Source organism: Protopterus annectens, chromosome 1.part0, assembly GCF_019279795.1.
Source record: "Protopterus annectens isolate FY-2018-M chromosome 1.part0, PAN1.0, whole genome shotgun sequence".
Taxonomy (NCBI): domain Eukaryota; kingdom Metazoa; phylum Chordata; order Ceratodontiformes; family Protopteridae; genus Protopterus; species Protopterus annectens.
The window spans coordinates 1,397,999,739-1,398,015,109 of record NC_056725.1 but is presented as its reverse complement, the minus strand read 5'-3'; the positions used below and the strand labels follow the sequence as shown (position 1 = coordinate 1,398,015,109).

Here is a 15,371-nt window from a genome sequence, read left to right as displayed (position 1 = left end):
AGTGGAAACTGGATCTTCATGTATTTCAAAATTGACAGTGTCATGGGGAACTCCAGACATAGATCTGTTCGCTTCTCCACTAAACCACCAGCTGCCAAAGTTTTGCACAAAGAGGTTTCATCACACAGCTTGGAAAGTGGATGCTCTTTCTTTCAGTTGGAAAAATCTTCATGTGTATGCTTTTCCACCTCTGCCTCTTCTCCCAAAGGTGCTTCTAAAGGTCAGACAAGACAAGCCAAGGATGATTTTAATAGCTCCAGATTGGCCTCGGCAGCACTGGTACCCATTACTGAGGAGTCTGGTAAGAAAGCCTCCATGGCCTTTACCCTTGATTCCACACCTGTTGTCTCAGAGGGACGGTCACCTGCTCAATGTCAAGCTTCACTCTCTTCATCTAACAGCCTGGCATATTCTGTTTTGAAAGACAGCAGGTCTCAACTTCCTCAACAAGTTTTAAATGTGATTATGGAAGCCAGAAGACCTAGTACAAGGAAAGTGTCATGAAAAATGGAAGAGATTTTTATTTTGGAGTGCAGCAAACAATTTGGAGATTTCTGAGCCTAATTTGAGTGTGGCTCTTCAATATCTTACTGAGTTATTGGACAAAGGTTTGTCTTTCTCTTCCATTAAGATTCATGCTGCAGCAATTTCAGCTCACTATGATTGTGACCCACCATTGTTTTCGCATCCTTTGTTCAAGCAATTTCTTAGAGGGGCAAAGAATATAAGACCCCCACGTAGAGCTCCTACTCCTGCTTGGGATCTCAATTTTGTGTTGGAGAAACTTACTCTACAACCTTTTGAGCCTGCGGCTACTGCTGAATTGAAATACTTGTCTTTGAAGACTGCTTTTTTGTTGGCCATTACTTCTGCAAGAAGGGTTTCTGAGTTGCAGGCCCTTATGGCGGTAGAGCCTTTTTTGATTTTTCATAAGGATAGGGTATCATTACGTACGAATCCTTCCTTTATGCCTAAGGTGGTTTCTAGTGTGGCTTTAAACCAAACTATTCATTTGCCTACTTTTTATGCAGATCCCCAAAATAAAGGGGAAAAGATTTTGCACACTTTAGATGTACACAGGCAATTGCGTTATTATTTGAGCAGGACTAAGGATTTTAGGCAGTCTCAGCAGTTGTTTGTTTCTTTTGCTTTGAGTTCGCAGGGCAAGCCTGTGTCAAAACAAACTATTTCTAGGTGGATTGGGTTTTGCATTGCATTTTGTTATTCCCATCATGGCAAGGAGATTCCAGCTGGGATTAGGCCTCATTCCACTAGGGCTACTGCCACTTCAACAGCATTTCTAAGGGGGGTGGCAACTAAGGATATTTTGGAGGCAGCTACTTGGAGTTCAGTGCATACTTTCTCTAAGCATTATCACCTTCCTCTCTACTCTAAGTCTAGGGCTGGTTTTGCCACAGCTATTTTGCAAGGCATGTTGTCAGTTCCTGCTTCCTTATGATTTGCCAGCCTCCCTTACCTCTGCTTTGGGATTCTACCCAATAGTTAGGACTGCAGCAATGTGGAATGAAGAACATAGTACAGTTTTGTACCTACCATAAATGGAGGATCCACATTGCTGCAGTCCAATTTACCCTCCCTCCTTCCCCTCTGTGTTTGGGGTGGTTGTGTAGGTGAGGTTTTATTCTGGTCATTTTGTATATATTGTACATATTTTTGGTGCAGGTATGTTTGGAGTTTTTGGTTTTGGTCTTATCTTTTCAGGGTCTTCTGACATTTGGGGCAAGAAAAGACTGAGGATATGACGTCGGTCATGCGCATTAGTACCCTGACGTACTGACGTCAGTCTAATGCGCCCTGACCGACGTCAGCCATATACTTTGGTATTCGGGCCGACTGGACAGCGGACTACCCAATAGTTAGGACTGCAGCAATGTGGATCCTCGAACATCTACATTTATGGTAGGTACAAAACTGTACTTTACAACTAGTGAGCAGAGAGACTAGGAGACGGGTGGTGAGAGTGTTAATGAAGGAGTTATAAAGGAAAATAGGGGGTGGTCCTTGGAGTAAAGTCAGCTGATGAGTGGGGGAGTGGTATTCAAGAGAGGGACTGTAGCGATTGTGTGGAGGGAAGGGGGATGGATCTAATGAGCAGATAAATGTAGAGGTAGTGGGGGCGGGTGGGAATAGGGGGCAGGGTGAGGCGGGCGAGCCCGAGCATAGCGAGGCGAGCGGGATAACACCGCCAAGGATTTACCTTCTTCCAAAGGTAGCCACTTTAATAGAATGTAACAGCCTGTTTTTCAAGTAAAGGGTCCACTGTTATAATAGGCTTGAGTTAACAGATAGGAGGTAACTGTTGGTAGAATTCACAAAGCAGATGGCTTTCTGTTAAGCAGAAAGTTAGATGAGAAGAGACTAATCAAGTCCCAAATCTTTCCGTTGTTGCCTGACACAACTGACTGTACAAAATGCTGTGAGAAGGTATATTGTTTTACCTAGTCAGGTTAGTTATATTGTTTTGCTAGCTGTGTGCATTCGCACAGGAGAGGGTCGTCTTAGGGCTGCCGTGTTGGATAGGTGCCACGCGTTACTTTAGGGTAAGGGGCTGAAAGGAGAAAATGAAATACAGAGTGGTTAAGATTCAAGCAGTGCACAGTCGCAGATATTTTAAACAGGTCAAGATAGGACATGTAATGCAGTTATTCATCTGAGTAAAAAAACAGTTATAGAATTGTTAATCACATATTACTTTTTTCTGTTTGGCGACCTGCCTTAAGCTGTAGAACTGAGGCAACGCCACTGGGCCTTTAGAGCGTGCTCTGAAGTACGCACCATAAACAATGATAATAGATTATGAGAAGTTTAGAGTTTAAGCACGTAAAAAAAACCACTTTGCATTGAAGGTCAAAACAAAAATGAGAGATATACAGAAGTGTTAAGCTAGGATAGTGAGCAGTACTAACTACGCGCTCATGTTACAGCAGTAACCCTGGTATATAACTTTTTACAAACACGGAAATTCAACTGCCCCAAAAACACTTTTAAGCAAAAAGAGACTGGGTGAATATGCTTCTCCAGCGACTGCTTAATCACAACTATACAAGACACGTGCTCCGTTTTCCTCACTGTAATTTGATCTTGGTTTTGGTATATTTAAATAGTAAGGTGTATGGGGGTGCAGGAGTACTTGTCCCCTGGAAAAACATAAAAATATTTTTTTTTTATTTATTTTTTTTTAATTTGCATTTTGAAGTTTCAAAACTTTGATTGTATGGTCTCAACCATAAGAATTTGAAGTTTTTAAACTTCGGAATTTAGAAGTACACTCACCACTGCATGTAATAAAATATTATCTGTACTGCATGTAACAAAAATACTATCTGTACTGCTCGTTTCCCACCCTTTCCTATACTAGAATAGTCCAGATCCCAGATCTGCTGGTTTCAGGATTTTAGTTTGTGTTTGAGTGGTCCAGACCTTGTTGTGCCAGTGGGAGGTCTTTCTGTTTATCAGTGAGAGTGGTAAGCATTAGAGCAGCCTACCTGTCGCAGAAGGAGTGGTCTGCAGCTCTGAAATTTACCTTATTGGCCGTTTTGGTCTAATTCCTATCCCTTTCAAGTTTCTGAGGTAAATACCCGAGTTTGCACATTGCGCAGTGCCGCTTAGCTAAGGTTAAACTATTCCCAGCGCCATAAAGTCTGCTCTTCAGTTTTTCCCTTAGAACTAGCCAGTTTTTTAATTGTAGCACTTAAATCTACTTTTTCATGTTCAGCACTGCTTCAGAACAGTTGATAGGACTAACTAAGCTACAAATTACTGAACCACTCAATCTTTCTCATTACCTAGTGGCTAACAGTTTGTTTTACTAATCTTCCTCAAGTTATTTCGAGGAAACAGCCCGAGTACTTACTACCCTCACTGTCTAGAGGAAAAGTGATTACCCAGGCATGTCCAAGGGACAGCTCCCAGTGTTCTTGCCTGTTTACCTGATTGATCTGGACATCTTGGGGCAATGCAGCAATTGTCTTATGTACACTGACAACCCTTTCCTCCTACCACCCAACACTACAACCTGTGAGAGATGCGTTTATATAGACAAATTGGAGGCAAAGCTCTCTCAACCCAAGACTGAACTTGTCAGTCAGGAGGAGAAGGCAAACACTTGCTTCTCACCACACTCACCACATAGTCCCATTACACCTACACCACCAAGACCCACACATAGATACACAAAAACATTCTCGGAGTCTTTCAGTAAGAATCTATCCAAGCAACAGGCATCTCCAAAGCAGAAACATAAGCAACCTCCAGCCCTCATTACAACCCAAAAGACACACAACACACAGACTCAGTGTGCCACTCAACCACAGCCCATAAGGCGAAATAACATACCTAACACATCGGTCATAGGTGACTCTGTAGTCAGGCACACCGATGTTCCACTCACCAGAATAGACAAGGAGAAGGTTACTGTCAGCTGCCTGTGGGGGGCCAGGATCCGCCACATAACCCATGCACTCGGGTTACTCCACAACAAGTACAAATATGAGTCATTGTCCATGTTGGTGTGAACAACCTGAGAACGTACCTCCCTGGACTGCATGAAGAGAGACATGGAGGAGCTCTCCGATCTTATATTCCAGGCAGGTATGACCCTAGCCCTGAATAGCATCCTACCTTCGCCCAGAATGATACCGCAGTACAAGGACAAAATGATTGACTTCAACAATTGGCTAAGCTTCTGGTGTCATTCAAAGGGGATTCAGTATTTCTCTGCCTGGGACAACATGGTTGACAGGCCACGATGCTTCGCCAGAGATGGCCTGCACCTGTCGCCCATGGGATTCCGGGAACTGGCTAAGGCTGTTGCCCCCCATAGTGCCTTTTTTAGGCAAGGCTCAAAAAATAAAACCGCCACCATTACTGATAAAGGCAAGCAAAAACTTGAGGGTAATGCTACTCGACTCTAGAAGTCTAAACCTCAAAATGCACTCACTCAAGACACTCCTTAAAATGGAGAATATCGATATCTGTGCAGTGACTGAAACCTGGTTCAAGGGTCCAGAGAGCACCCCTGCATTACCAGGATATAACTCATACCATACCTTTCGCCATCAAACCAGGACCAGAACACCAAGGGCAGAGGTGTGTTTATATTCATTAAGGATAACCACAGCTCCAGGCTAGTTGCCCAACATAATGCATCCGAAATTATCCAAGTGCAACTAACTCTAGGCAAAACTGAAATCCATATTGAAGCTTGCTACAGATCCCCTACCATGCCCCAGGATTCCCACTCCTCTTTTCTTGATATACTAGAGAACATCAGGGTCCAACTTAACACCCTAATAATGAGCAGTTTCAACTACCCTACCATTAGCTGGGAAAACTACTCTTGTACCAACTCCTTTCCTCAACGCTTTCTAGAAGTCATAAACTCCAATGCCCTGGATCAACTTATCCACACCCCTAAAAGGGGCAATAATATCCTGGACCTAGTAATTACCAACATGAGTGACTGGTGCTCCATACCTGAAGTCAACTCTTCGTTGGTCAGATCTGACCATAAACTAATCACCATAGATATCCACATCCTGCCCCCACTCCCCCAGTAAGGATGCTACTGTAAAAGATTCAACTTCGTGCCTCGTAAGACAGAAGTGGCCAACTTCATGACACCCCCATTCAGATGGACAATAGAGTTACCACTGCCGAATGTTATACTAATGCAGTCTATAAGCACCTACATGGATGCATGGATCGTGCTATCCTTAATAGAACCAAGATGCAGTCCTCGAAATAAAAGGAAGCCAATCTGGTAGTCCCCTGCTATAAACAAATTCTACAACAGAAGGAAGAAACTGTTGCAAAAGAGAGCAAAATCCCACAAGTGGAGGAGCTCCCTGGTCAGCCTCAGCAAGAAGCTGAGATCCCCTCATAAAATCCTCCAAAGCGAGCTATGAAAACAAGATTGCCACTGACTCAAGGGACAACCACAAAGCATTCTATAGCTATGTCAAGAATCTCCTGGCTGATAGCTTCAGTGCTAACTTTACCCCCCCCCCCACCCCCTAATGGGACCATATCCATACCGGAAGAATGCAGTGCCCCTGCAATCATAACTGAATAGGTGAAAACTGCACTTAAAGCCAAGAACACAGCATCCATGGGACCGGACAATATCCCTGGCTGCATTCTACACGAACTTCAGAATGAACTAGCCCCCCACCTAAGCACCATGTTCAGTCATAGCCTCATGACAGGCTTTGTACCCACTGAATGGTGCACAGCAACAGTTGTACCACTCCACAAAGGGAGAGCCACCATGTACCCTGGGAACTATCTTCCCATTAGCCTGACGAGCCTGGTTTGCAAGGCCATGGAACGTATCATCATAGAACTCATAAACAAGGATATTGGTAACCTCCAATCTCTGGACCCCACCCAGTTCGGGTTTCTGAAGGGCAGATCATGTCTCCTGAACCTAATTGACTTCTTTGAAACAGTCACCAAAGCCGTGGACGAGGGTAAGGCAGTTCACACAGCCTATCTTGACCTTGCCAAGGCTTTCAACACCATCCCCCATTCTGGTATCATAGATAAACTCACCAAATTGTGTATAAATCTGTACATCACAAGATGGATTGCCAACTGGCTCACTGACCGAACCCACACTGTAAAAATTGCAGACTTCAAATCTGACTTCAAACCTGTGACAAGCGGAGTACCACAAGATTCAGTCTTGGGTCCTCTCCTGTTTGGGATCTACTTCTCTGACGCATGGGCTAACACAGAGGGCCTCTGGCTGATGAAGTTCGCAGATGACTGCAAATTGGGTGCCATAGTCGAGTCCCAAACGACGTGGACATCCTACAAAAGGGCCTCACTGAGACTGATGCCTGGTGTCAGAGCCATGGCCTCAAGGGCAACGCAAAAAAGTGCATTGTCATCCCCTTTGGTAAAAACTCTGTACCCATGAACCACATAGGTGCCAGTCTACTTAACAGTGAAGGTGTGATAAGAGACCTTGGGACTCAGTTGAACAGTAGCCGCTCCTTTGATAATCACATCGCCACGGTTGTCAAGAAATCCTTCTACGTGGCACACCTCCTCACAAAAGGGTTCTCATCCAGGAAAAAAGAAGTCATTGTCCCCCTCTACTCTGCTCTAATCAGACCCATTATGGAGTAAAATGCCCCTTTTGGAATGTACTTCTCAAGACATCTGCAACAGCTGGAAAGGCCACAAAAATACCTCACAAAGAGGATTACGGGACTCAGATGCCCTACGCTGACTGCCTCAAAAAACTCCAGCTTTACTCTGTAGCATATCACGTACTCCGAGGTGATCTCTGCCTAACATACAAAGCTATGTCAAACCCAGAGCTGTTGGACATGCTACACCTAAAGAATCCCCAATCCCTCAGAGCCACATGCTGTAGAGACCTAAAGCTTGTCACCACAATTAACAGAACATGTTGGAGCTTCCCATACTCTGGAACAATCACCTATCTATGTCAAGCAGAGTTCCTCACTAGCACTCTTCAAGAAAAATCTTGATGAGTGGATGGGTGATAGGAAATTCACCCCGGGAATCACTTCTGTGGCCCTGCTCGACAGGGGCACAGGTAAATAGCATCCTTGGGTGGCGAAAGCCAGGGAACCTTGTTCGCTAGGCTTACATAGGCCCTTGGGCCGATAGCGTAATACCTACGTATGAACCTATGTTTAGTAATTCAAGGATTTCAAGTGAATTAACCTCAAATTGTATGTGACAGTATCAAAATTCAGGAAGCCAAGAGCCCCAAGATCCTAAGGTATTCCATCGCAGTGACCAAAGTCTAAGTGGAAAAACCACAGAAATAATCTTGATATAGATCTGTTTTTCCTATGGAAGAAAAGCTGTTTGACTGTGGTGTCTAGTTGAAATCCCAAAAACAATTCTCTGAGAAGGAGTCAAGAAAGACTTCTGAATGTTCTCAGTCCCAGCTTGTGGAAGAGATCTCTTACCCAAGACAGATTCCTGACACTTTGAAAAAGACTCTGCAAAGATAAGCATGTTGTTTAATAAAGAAAAATGTGTATACCCTGTAGCCTGCTATGAGCTGTAACTGAAGCTAGAAAAGTTGTGAACACTGTTGGTGCCGTGGATAGTCCAAAAGGTAAGGCAGAGACTGAATATGTGATCCAGACACCCAAGACCTTAAACACCTGAAATCTAGATGAATATGGATATGATAAGCATCTTTTAAATCTAGTATTGACAGGAAACTTGAATGAGGAAGAAGACATAATGGGTTGTTAAGGAACATCATTTTAAATTTGGGCACTATTACAAGTGTGTTCAGGAAAAAAAGAGAGAGATCCAGAACTGGTCTCCAAGCATTTTCTTTCTTTGACACAAAATATCCTTGAATAAAACCCATTTCCCACTTGAGAAGTGGGAACCGATTCTGTCAATCCCTTACAACAGTATGTGATGAAGGGACAGATGGGAATTAGGTGTCTGGTCTGGAGGATAAATGTTAACCCCCTGGAAAGGAGAAATTTCCTCCCATTGCCATCTGTAACTTTGATGAAGGGTCTTTAGAACCCATTTGTCTGAAACTGTTACCAAAGGGAGAAATGGAGATTCAGACTTTCTGGAAGGCAAGAGGGTGTGCTATGGTGGTGGTAGGGGGAAACAAAGTCTCTTAAATAGTCATTCTGATTTATTGGACTGTCCTTTGTTTTGGGAGTTTCCAAAATTCTTCTTGGAGCCACATTGCCATTTCTTAAACATCTGATCTGAAGTAATTTACTTCATTTGGCCTTCAACTTGTGGGAATATGGATCTGTATCGGATGCGAGCCGGCAAATATTACAAGCATCAGCTCTGAGCTCCAGACTCCTCCCCTTACCCATAATACATCTCCCCTTACCCATAATACATCTCCACTGACTTCCATCCCCAGATCTCGTTTGCCGTGATTTGTTACACATCGAGTCTCTAGAGCTCCAGCTAGCAGTGGGTGATTTCTCTACTGTAAGTGGAAATTTTCTGTTTCTTCCAGCCGATCTAGGTTATTTTAGGTACCCCTTCTCCCCTCCCATCGATTTGGCGTCAAATGTAGGTTTGTTTAGATAGAGTAGTTTGTCTGTGGTGCCCCTCCCCCTTTAGTGTTGTCTATAGTCTAATGTGGTGAGTGGGTGTATGTCTGTTATGGTAAAAAAAATGTTTTGCCTGTCCTTTTTTGTTAAGACTTTCTTTCTTTATCATAGGATGGTTGAAAAGCTTGCCTTCCAGCTCTAAACAGAGTGTAGCCATAAGCTGTTCCCAGCAGATGTCCACACTCTGTGTGTTGTGCTTAGGTGTGGCCCACCCTAGTGTTGATTGCTCCATTTGTGTGGGGTTCAGTCCCCGAGCTTTAAAAAATAGGAAGGCCAAGTTGGCCCTCAAAGGTCTTCTGCCTGCTACTGATCCTTCTTCCTCGTCTTCGGCTTCAGTCACAGCTGCTGCTGTGACTGCCTCTCCCGCTTCTCTCCCTCTGGCCTCCCCTCCCTCCCAGGCTGGGACTCAAACTCCTTCATCTAAGCCTGTGGTAGCGGAGCAGAGGAGAGGTAGAGAATGGGAGAGAGAGTCGAAGATGAAGGAAAAGAGGAAGAGGTCCCCGGACCTCACTTCTCCGAGCAAGTCTGCATGGATCCCTGACTCCCCTCGGCTGCGGTCTCCGAAGTTCTCCCCAGAGCTGGAGGAGGCACATCCAGTCCCCTGGGTCTCGGTTCTCCAACCCGCCAGGTAGGAATCCATGGCCTCATCACGGTCGACCCGCTGCTTGTCCAGATTTGGATCTGGATAAGATCATGAGGAGCTTTATACGTGCACAGATCCAGATAGGGATTTTGCCAGCCCCTCCCTATGGAAGGGGGAGCTTGCTTCCTTTTTTTCAACCTATTTCTCCTTCCCCAATCTGACCTTCTGCTTTGGAGTACTCTGATTCGAGGTTGGCCTTGGTCAGGGGGTTGGCATCGACGGTCCTTGTTTCCTCGATGCCGACAGCTGCCTGGAGTGTCTTAGATCCAGCCAGTTCGGATCCGAGCCACTCTCGGAGCCGGAGCTTGGGTGTCAGATCTGAGGGAGTGGAACCTTTTCCATTGGCTCTGACATTGTTGGGCCAGATCCCTTCTCTTTGAGCTCTGTCCACTTCGGGACCAGCTCCGATTCTCACGTTGGACCTGGGGAGACTGGCCTCCTTATTAGCTTCCCAGGATGTCTGCTCTCCTTCAGCATTCAGTGTGGTAGAAAGGGTCCTCTCCATTGGATCGAGACCCCTGACAGCCCCCTCGGACTCCACCCAGACCCCCTCTGCTCTGTCTACCGTCCCCATTGTTTTACCAGAGGGACAGCCCATGCTCAAAGAGCCCCAGCCAGTTTCCCCAGAGGAGCAGATGGCTTCCGAGTTCTCTCCTGAGAGCCCCACTGGAGATGTGCCTCACAAGCATACATGCAAGAGGAGTCACTTGGACTTCCCCGAGTCCCTAACCGAGGATACAGATTTAGGTGATGGGGATGGCTCCCCAAGATCCACCTCCCGAGGATTTCTCCTTTGGAGACATCATAGAGATCCTGCGTCTGCCCCCAAACCCTCCTTTGATGAGTCTGTGTTCCTGGAGGCTTTCGGCATGGGCCCATCTATTTCCTGGGTGTCCCCTTCCACAGATCCTTTAGTGGATTTGATCTCCTCGCAGGTGTGGAAGGAACCAGATACCGTGGAGCCTATCCCCAAGCGCCCCGACAAAATTTTAAGTCCCCCTATCGACATGCCATCCTGGAATAAGGGTTCTCCTGTGGATGCTATGGTGGTAGCAGCAGCCACTAAGAGGGAGCTATCTCAGGAAAGTTCCTCGTCCACCCTTCTGACCGGGAGTCACGGATGATGGACCGCCTAGGGAAGCTGGTGTATGCTTCAGCTACCTTTTTGATCAGGGCGCTGAATTACTTGGCCCATGTCACTAGACTCCAAAGCGACCTAGTAAAGGAGCTGGGGGAATCTCCACCCAAGTCCATGTCGCAGGAGGGCAAGGCTTCATTCTCCGCGAAAATGGCCACTCTGAAAGCAGTATCAAATATGTCCATGCGACTCCTCTCCCATGCTACGGAAGGAGTGGATAGGTCAGCTGGGTCTGGCGTGTCCATGAGTCGTATCACCAGGCTCAGGTTGTGTCAATTTACCGAACCCTTTAAGGCATCCTTTGCCAGTGCCCCTTATGATGGCTCAACACTTTTTGGTAAGACCGTCAAGGAGACACTAGTCCAGAGTGAGAAGGACGGGAAGACACACTGTCTGCCGGCAGGATCCGCTTCTCTAACCCTCAAAAGGTCCTTTTCCCGGAACCAGAGAGGGCAAAAGATGTGGTTCCAGAAGTCTCAGTATTCCCGGGACACTCGGGGCTCTTTTTTCCCTAGAGGCAGAGGGGGACAGAATGACGCTGGCCCAGAGGGACGGGGGTCTGCTAAACTTCGGATCTTGAGAAACATTCTCGGACAGACCCGGGCAGCAACCCTGAGGGGTTGCCCGGCTGCTCTACTCTGGAGGCAGTTGGGGGACGATTGTCCTTGCACTCAGCGGCTTTGGAGTCCATAACAATGGACCATTGGGTGCTTCAAATCGTATCCAGAGGATATTCTGTCCCCTTCGTGGGTTACGCCACATCTCCCAAACACCTCCTGGACGTTCCACCCATGCAAAGAGAGGCAGCAGCACAGGAAATTTCCAAGCTGCTAGGAAAACAAACCATCAAAACCGTCTCCTCAGATCAGTCCAGATCGGGCTTTTACTCCAGGTTCTTTTTGGTGCAAAGAAAAGGGGGGACTTGAGGCCTATACTGGACCTCTCTACCCTGAACTGGTCAGTTGCCAAAGAGAATTTCTGGATGGTCACACTACAGTCCATCATGCTGTACCTGCAAGAGCGTGACTAGATGTGCTCGTTAGACCTCCAGGATGCTTACTATCACATAAAAATGCACAGAAGCTCCAGGAGGCTCCTCCCCTTCCGGGTAGGGGCCAGTCATTATCAATTATGAGCCCTACCCTTTGGTGTCACCACGGCCCCCAGGGTGTTTACCAAAGTGATGGTGGTAGCGGCTCACCTGAGGCTTCAGGGGATTCAGGTCTGTCCGTAACTGGACGATTGGCTCCTCACTGCTCCCACCAAGCGTCTACTTTCTAAAACCAGGGATTACTTTCTGACCCTTGCCCTGAGTTTGGATATTACAATCAGCATATCCAAATCTCTCCTAGAGCCTGCACAGATAATAGACTACATTGGTGCCAGGATAGACACACAGCAGTGCAAAGTATTCCTGACCTCAGAGAGAGTTTAGAACCTCAGGATGAATGTCTCCCTGATCTACCATTCTCACTTCCCGACAGTGGAATCAGTGGTGAGGGCTTTAGGCTCGATGGCGGGGAATCAGTGGTAAGGGCTTTAGGCTCGATGGCAGTGACCATAACTCTTCTTCCATGTGCTTGGCTACACATGCGAATTCTTCATTGGACTCTAGTGGTTCAGTGGTCCCTGTTGGAATTACCACTAACTTATCTTATCCACCTATGTCGAGTATGTCTGTCTTCCCTCATATGGTGAATGAGCTCTCCAGACATTTTGGAGGGACGACCCTTTGTTCCAGCCCCGGCCCAAACCACAGTGACCACGGATGCCTCCCAACTTGGGTGGGGGGGCATTATTCGGGCAGGACAGTCCAAGGCCTGTGGTCCCCATAGAGACCAGCTTGCATATCAATATCCTGGAGATGAGGGTGGTCCTTCTAGCGTTGCAGGCCCTTCATGCCTTTCTTCCTCTGGGGACGATTGTCATTGTCAGACAAACATGTCAGTAGTCTGTTATATCAACAAACAGGGAGGGACCAGCTCTTACCCCCTTTGTCACAAGGCCATGAAAGTGTGGGAATGGGCAATCTCCACTGGTTGCTTTCTCATCACAATGCACATTCCTGGATGGTCCAACTTTCTAGCAGACAGGCTAAGTCAGACCATTCTGATGCCTTACGAGTGATCTCTGAATCTGTCAGTAGCGGAACAGATCTTCAGTGAGTGGGGTCATCCTTGCTGTGATCTCTTCGCATCTCCTTCCAACGCGAAGTGCAGCAGATTTTTCACTCTGAACCCCTTGCCGGGGGAATTCCCCAGAGGTGGTCTACTTCGTGCTTGGCCTCCCGACCTTCTGTATGCTTACCCGCCAGTACCTCTCATTCTGAGGTTTCTGCAGAAAGCTTGTCAACTGGGGAGCAAGGTGATCCTCATTGCCCCATTCTGGGCTCGTCTGTTTGGTTTCCCTTCATTTGGTCTCACCTTCTGGCTTCACTTTGGATCCTAGATCCCATTCAGGATCTGATTTCACAACCCTCGGGGGTGCCTCATCCCAGTATGGACAGCCTGAAGCTCACGGCTTGGCTGCTCGAGTTCCCGTAATGACTAGGACTCCTGGACTTTCCCCCTCAGTTAGATCTATTTTGGTAGCTGCTCATAAGTCTTCAACCAGGAAGGTTTATCGCAGCAAGTGGAAATGTTTTTCTTTCTGTGCCTCTCAGAGGAGCTTAAACCCTTTCACGGCTCCTATTTCCACTATTCTTGGTTTTCTAGCTATATTTTCCAGCATGGAGCTAGTTCTTCTACTGTCAAAGTTCAGTTGGCTGCCATTTCCCATTTTCATGTGGGCAAGAATTCTGCATCCTTGGCATCTTGCAGACTGTGTAAAGCTTTTATCAAAGGCACCTTTTTGCTATTCCCCCCGGTCAAAGATCCTGTTCCCCCGTGGGACCTTACTGTGGTTCTCCAGGCTCTGGTCGCTCCACCTTTTGTGCCTGCCACAACTACAGATCTAAAATTTCTATAGTGGAAAACAGCTTTTCTGGTAGCTATTACCTCTGTTAGAAGGGTTTCAGAATTACAGGCCTTGTCCATCAAACTTCTGTACATGATTTTTTATAAAGACAGAGTTTCCCTTCGAAACAATCCATCTTTTCTTCCTAAGGTGGCATCACCAGTCAATATCAATCAGACTATAAATTTGCTTGTGCTCTTTCCCAATTGTTCGAACAAAGTGGATTGCAAACTACATATGTTGGATGTTCATAGACAGTTACGATTCTATTTACACAGGACAAAACATTTCCGTTAATCTGATCAGTTGTCTCCAAGGTCACTATAGCTAGATGGATTTCTTCATGCATCCTGCAAGTCTGTAAGGAAAAAGGCATGTTTCCTCCAGGTCAGGTGAAAGCTCATTCCACTAGGTCCATGGCCACGTCTGCAGCTTTCTGGTCTAGAGTGTCTTTGGATGACATTTGCCCTGCAAGCTACTTGGTCCTCATCTCATACATTTATTTCTGATTACAAATTGGATTTGACTTCCAGAAGGAGAGCATCCTTTGGCTCCGCGGTGCTCCGGAATATCCTTCCATGAGGGCCTCCCAGGAGTATAGTAGCTGGGGACTCTGTCCCACAGGTTAAAGACCAAATGAAGTAATCTGTTTCAGATAAAGAAGTTATGTACTCACCATAACGTTCCATCTGAGTAGTTGATACTTCATTTGTCTTCAACCGTCCCTCCCTCCTTCCCCCGGACCTTGGCACACGTTCAGCCTACGGCTGCAGTATAGGTCACAGGTATGTTATCAGTTTGATTCTAAGTATAAGTTCAACAAACTCGATCTGGGGATGGAAGGCAGTGGAGGTGTATTATGAGTAAGGGAAGGAGTCTGGAGCTTGGAGCTGATGCTTGTAATATTTGCCGGCTCTGATCTGATACGGATCCGTATTCCCACAGGTTAAAGACAAATGAAGTACAACTGCTCAGATGGAACGTTATGGTGAGTACATAACTTCTTTTTTTCTGCATTTTGAGACTGTTTCATACCAAGATTGGATAAAGTGAGAGAATCTCTTGAAAATTTTAGAAAAGAATGGCTGAAAAATCGTAAGAGATTCCCTGCACCAGCTTACCTTTCTTCAAACTTTTTGATCACCTCTGCCGCAGAGGGGCCAAAAACTGAATCTCTGTCCAAGGGAAAATTTTTAAAATATTTTTAACATCATTTGGGAGGTGTTTGAGGTTTGCATGGCTGCATTCTAAACAGTACCATTGTCCATAGCCCTTGAAGTATCAAGAGTCATACACTCACTGTATACAGTGAGTAGTAACATGAACTGCAGAAGAGATTAAATTATATAAAGCAGATTTTCCTCACAAGAAGAAACTGCAGACAAAATTTTCCTCATATTTTCACAATTAGTACAGACATTAACACATTAGCCTGCCAATTCAAAATTCTGAAAATCAGAGTTGCAGAATCATACAATTTTCCCCCATACTTTTCAATAATCTTCCCATCCTTCTCAGAAAT

General features: G+C 46.0%; 1 protein-coding gene across 1 annotated transcript in view; it reads left to right on the top strand.

The window, feature by feature from the left end:
* MAP3K7 (mitogen-activated protein kinase kinase kinase 7) overlaps positions 1–15,371 on the top strand; it is a gene marked incomplete in the record, with an annotated part of 2,238,689 nt that overhangs the window by 631,102 nt on the left and 1,592,216 nt on the right.